The sequence below is a fragment of the Mustela nivalis genome, assembly GCF_964662115.1.
Source record: "Mustela nivalis genome assembly, chromosome: 3".
Taxonomy (NCBI): domain Eukaryota; kingdom Metazoa; phylum Chordata; class Mammalia; order Carnivora; family Mustelidae; genus Mustela; species Mustela nivalis.
Genome location: NC_139022.1, coordinates 134,172,120 through 134,178,119, shown reverse-complemented (window position 1 = coordinate 134,178,119; position 6,000 = coordinate 134,172,120). Strand labels below are relative to the sequence as shown.

General features: G+C 42.4%; 1 protein-coding gene across 1 annotated transcript in view; it reads left to right on the top strand.

Annotated features, from left to right (window-relative positions):
• The first annotated feature begins 802 nt into the window (after positions 1 to 802).
• The window catches only part of SGCD (sarcoglycan delta), a 573,229-nt gene continuing 568,031 nt past the window's right edge, over positions 803 to 6,000 (top strand). The window contains exon 1 of the mRNA XM_082725032.1: positions 803 to 958. The gene's annotated coding sequence lies outside the window, so the exon portion shown is untranslated. The remainder of the gene's footprint in view (positions 959 to 6,000) is intronic.

Genomic DNA, 6,000 nt, shown 5'->3' with positions numbered 1-6,000 from the left:
TATTCAGCGGGTGTTGTGTTGGTGATGGAATCAGGACTTCACTTCGGGCATGGCCTGACATGGCAACTGGAATTCCAAGCAGACTTGTAGAGTAGTCGGTTGATAGGGGAGTCTGGAGTTCAGTGAAGTAGCCGGGCCTGGAGACCGTCTCAGAGTTGTCAGTGTATGAATAGTTTCTCAAGCCCCGGAGCTAGAAGATGCCCCCTGATGAGTGTGTGCTCAGAGAGAAGAGGCTCAGGACTGAGTCCTGGGATGCTCTCACCTTGAAACTGTGAGATAGAGAGGATCTCACAGAGGCAGGAGAGATGGAGCGGCCGGCGATGACTGGCAAGTGTGGTATCTTAAAAGTCAAGTGAGGGAACGATCTCAAGGCAGAGAACTGATGCAGGATCCCCTTGTCTCATTTTAACCTAGACTATAGCGTTAGGAACATTGTTTGTGTTTATTAAGGATTTGCTTGATTTGCTGGTGGTAATAGACCCCAGGTAATGAACTATCATGGGAAAACCCTTTATCGTCTCTGATCTTCAGTTTCCCTAAAAGGTAAATGAGCAAATTTGGCTAGTCCTGTCCTAAAAAATTTGCCAGTCGGGATATAGTGTGACTTTTTCTGCTTTTGTGTGATTGCTTGAGTCTAATCAAGATTGAATCCATCCCACTCTTATTTGTTTTTATGCCAGTCAGGATGTAACGTGTCTTCTGTGTAGCATCTTCAAGCCAAATCATCTGGAATTTCAAATCCCTGTTGAAGTTTCAGTTTAGGTTTTGTTTATGCATATCTTCTTTCTCTTGTGATTTCTGTAGACGTGGAAGAAACCTCTGTCCTCAGAAGGCAGTACTGGAACCTGTGTGGAAGTTAAGAAAACTGTCCCCTTGGTGGTGGCCTGAGGAGATTATCTCAACCCCAATGTTGCCCTGAAATTTGTATTCAAGATTCAAGAAGATTAGGACTGCTAAGGTATGGACGTTTGATTGTGAGACATGACACAGAGTTTATATTTATATATTATATATATATGTAATTTTTTTTTTCTGAAGGCAAACACATTTAAAGGTACTTAATCATTTTAACAGCCTTTTCCTCCTCTTCATGCCTCGTTTCTCTTTCCTTTCTCCCTTCCTCCTTTGAAGGAATGATCTTAATCTCTTTTGCTACCAACTTCTGGGATATGGTGGGATGAATAAAGGTGCAGTGAGAGAAACTGAAGTCCGTCCGCATTGTCTCAATGAAGTGACCTGAGGAGAGTAAGACAAGGCATGGGGAGAGGTTTGTGCAGCCGTCTCTGAAAGAAAGAAGAGGGAACCTGAGGATACCACCCATGTAATGGGACTTCAGGTGCAGAGATGAGTAAAGAAGCCATTCTTTGGAATTTGTGATTAATTCCTGTTTTCACTGTCCAGAGGACACTCGAGGCAAAGCTTTGTATTATCTCTTCAGATCTTGAGGAGGCCCTGTCTTGATGTTTCTTTTGGCTATATACTCATGTTGGGGCAGACTGAGATTGAGTAAGAAGGTTCCATTTGTTCTTTTCTGGTTGCAGTGAGAACCCACTGTGCATATCTATCCATGTACCTGCATGTGTATAAGGCCTATGCATTGTGTGTGTGTGTGTGTGTGTGTGTGTGTATGGTGTGTGGTGTGTAATCTCTCTCATCCTCTCTGGGTAGGGAAAGAGAAGGACAGATGGAAGGAGGACAGGGCGAATCCCACAGAACGGCGAATCCCACAGAACGGCGTGTTGATTGTGTCTCAGGCGTTGTGATGTAAGCTTGGGGGAGAAAGTCACATGTACAGCTGATGACCAGCATCTGGAAGAGGGATTTCTGTTCTGGGAAACCAAGAGGAGCTCTATGTAAAAAGGTTTTCTGAGACTCCGTAGTAAGGAAGGGTTAAGGGTTGGACTCATTCTCAGAAATCGTGGAGTTGGGTGTGCCTGGGTGGCTCATTGGGTTAAGCATCTGCCTTTGGCTCAGGTCATGATCTCAGGGTCCTGGGATTGGGCCCCACATTGGACTCTGCTCAGCAGGAAGCCTGCTTCTCCCTCTCCCACTCCCCCTGCTTGTGTTTCCTCTCTCGCTGTCTCTCTCTCTGTCGAATAAACAAATAAAATCTTAAGAAAGAACTAGTAGAGTTGACATCTCTAGGCTCATCTCCCACACAGAACAGTGGTACTACGTACGCCACTGGTGACGAGCCCCGGGGAGGTGTGGTTTAACAGCCTGGGACCATGTGACCTATCTACCAGAAAGTCTAGAACGGCTCCAGAAGTTCCATTGATGACTCATTTGTTGTCATTTTAATTTCCTTCGAAGAAAAATAAAACCCTCATAATCCCAAAGCTCTGGAAATTGGGAGAACAACTGTAGCTGAGGTATTGGTTGGCTCTCTTCTCGGGCACAAAGGCCTCCCCTGGGTCATCAGCCGTGCAAGACAGAGGTCCAATGCTGACGGAAATGAAATACATTATAGCCTTAGGTCTGTTTTCCCTTTATCTCTGACTTTCTCCCTGTTGAGAGAAATGTGGTATATACTTTCGTTGACGATGAAAAGACCTTCCTTTCAGGAAGAAACACATCGACTTTCTCTCTAGTTTTTGTAAACTCCTCCAAGGCCCCTGTTGAGATGATTGAGCTCTGATGTTCACACTGCTCACGGTACTTCTGAAAAGAGTGCTGACGGACAGGTGACAACGTGACGGTGGCATTTCAAACTCCTCTTTTCCCTTTATTCGGGAGATTTAAATTTTTTTTTTCAAAGAGGGGAAAATAACCTCCTTTACAAAGGGTGCCTTTAAAGCAGTGTAAGTCTAAATAGTATTTATGAATTCATTCCTCATTAATGTGGTTTCAGAGGCTAAATAAATAATCAGGAGAAAAGAAGAGCACCCCTTTTTTGAGTCCTCACCCCAATCTCAACATTCTGTGTGAGAGACTCACAGTTGTGGTGCGGCCCTCCGCTCACAAGGTCTTGATCTGTTGGAAAGGAAAGCTGAAAAGCTGTTCTGTGCTTGTCCGAAAAATTGAGAGAAGCTTCGGGGTCAGGGCTGGGATTTTGAGGACTGAGTGCTTGGCTTTGATCGTGTCGATCTTTAATTCAGAATGCCTGTGTTCTGTCAGGGATACTACCTAGATGCTAACTACTTAAAACATGACTTCAGTGGAGAAAGTTTTAAAGGACATGGCCCTAAACATGTTCCTGGTTTCGAGACCAGTCAGCCCTTAAGGGGAGAAGAAAGCTTTTTCCCGTGGTTGGCAGAGGCCACAGGGAGAAGAATGTCCCCTTTGCTGGGCATGTTCCTCACTCCATTGGGCGAGATCTCGCTGTCAGGTGTGCAGGTATGTGCACGCTCCTGCTCACAGACCAAAACTCAATTTCCAGGAAGGAAGGAGGAAATGAGGCAGTGTTGGGACATCAATCTACCCTAATGTTTCCTGGCTTCCATGCTCCGGTGCCTTCAGCAGATTTTTCAGATGTCTCTTCAAGTGAAGACAGTGTAAATGAGTGGCTGTGTTCGCAGACTTTAGAAAAGGCAAATCAAGCTTCTGTATGAACAGTAGAGAAGCCATTTAATTTTTTTTTTTTTTTTAAGCCAGTGCTGCTCAGAGCGTTGTCCAGAAACCCGCAGCATCAGTGTCAGCTGAGCTAGTGACAGTGCATGCAGATTCTCAGGCCTTTCCCCATATTTCAAGGGACTGGAACCTCTTGAAGTGAAGTCCAGGAATCTGTGTTTAAACCAGGTTTCAAAAGAAATCCTATGCCTTGCTGAAACTGGAAAACCAATGATAAATGTGGTCCCTGGTGTCTGAAAAAGGGAGTTTTTAGAAAATCTTAGATCTAAAGATGAGGACACTCTAAAAGAATGGATACACCTAAGTGCAGAAGTATACGTATATATAATCACTCACACACACACACACACACACACACGTATATACAAATAGACATATATGGCACTGAAAGGGAAAATAAAAACATTTTCAAATGCCAAATCAAAGTTACTGAGGTTTGAATCATGGCATCTGAAATAATAAAAAGTGGAAAAATAATAATTAAAAGTAATATGAGGATTGCTGCCATTCTAAGTAAATGGATCGATGGAACAGAATAGCATTCTGCATTAGACACACACGGAGAGTCAGCTGTTTCACTGAGAGCACCACATCATTTCAGTGGCATAAAAACACTACTTCAGTAAATAGTGCAACAACTGGGTATTTACTTGAAAAATAAAGAACCTAAACGCCTACCTCATCCCATACATACAAATCAATTTGAGTCCTACTGAACACTGAAACATAAAAGCTAAAACAACAAAGATAGTAGAAGAAAAATGAGAATACCTTTGTAACTTCAGAAGGCAGAGACTTTTTATAAAGGACACAAAAGCACAAGCCGTAAGAGGGGGAAAAAAATACACTGAACTTCATGAGAATTAAAAACATCTATTCAGCGAAAAACACCACTGGGAAGATAAAGAGATGCCCCACAGACCGGGAGAGGAGATTTATAACACGTATATCCGACATGTACTTGAAGAGGTTCTTGGTACAACAATATACAGAACGGCCAATGAACAGAAGCAACCTAACAGGCCTTCAGGGAAATGCAAATTGAAAACACAGTAAGACACGGTTACACGCCTACCAGAATGGCTAACATGGGAGGAGAGCCAACACCAAAACCTCAGAGGAGATGTGCCACTGGAACTCTCATGGAGAACTGGCAGATATGTAAAATGCTCCAAGCACTTTGAAGAATAATCTGGAAGTTTCTTCGAAAGTGACACAACTGCCTTACCTAAAAGCCAGCGCTTCTAGTCCTAGGTATTGATCCACGAGGCTTGAAAACCTTTGTCCACATGTGTTCATATGAGGTTTTTTTTTTTTTTTTAATAATCCAGTGCTGAAAATTAGCCAGATGTCAACAGGAAAAGGGAGGAACTTGGGTACATTTGTAAAATGAGCACTATTTTGCAATAAATAGGAACTTTATACAGATGAACAGAATAACACGAATGAATCTCAAAAACAGTATGATCAAAATTAGTTAAAGAACAAAAAATACTTCATGATTTCCATGAAATTGTAGAGTAGTCAGAACTTCTCGATGATGGTAGAAATAGTTCAGTGCTTGAGTCTGGTATGATGTAATCACCCGAGGAAGATACATGAGGGAAGATTCTGGAGCAACAGAAATGTTCTGCTGTATCTTGACCAGCATTTTCAAAACTGATTAAGTGGCAAAGTCACTAAGCATCTAACTGTATGTAAATAATGTCTATAAAAATGTCTATAATGTTTTTTTAAAAATCCCATTTATTGAGGGCTTTGTCAAAAGTGCCATTTTTACTATGCATCCATTCATTTAATCCTTGGAAGCATTCTAGGGCTGGTTTGACTTTTCCTAACTGACAGACATGGAAGAGGCTGCTGAGAAATGAAAACTAGCTCCCAGTCCTATTACACTCCCAGTCCTATTACTCTGTTGCAGAACCGAATTCAAGAGGAGGTCCTTCCTTTTGTCTGGGAAACATGTCTTAACCATCATGTTATAGCTTCAGAATAAGAGTCCCTGGCTGCATTTTCATTCCAGATCAATGGAACTCCCAGCCTCCGCGTCTCCATTTGGAGGACGGGGATGATTCTCGTGCATGCTTGATAGAATTACAGTGACAATTAAATTAAATTATACTTGTAAAGTGCTGGTATGTGCTGGTTCCTTTTAAGCCCTGGATACACGTGAAGCTGCTGGTTTTGCTTTAGAGCTCCCAGGAGCCGTGGCAGTCCTGAGCGAGAGAATTCACGTCCTAGTCTATTGTACGTGGCCTGAGTCAGTGTGCACATTTGTGTGTTCACTTAACTAACACTGAAGGCAAAATGCTATAGTTTTCTAACAACTGTGTCAGTTGCATTACAAAAATTTAGAAACACTGGGAAGAGTTGACCCTGTTGCCAAAAAAAAAAAAAAAACCGAAAAAAAAACAACAGTTTAAATAATAT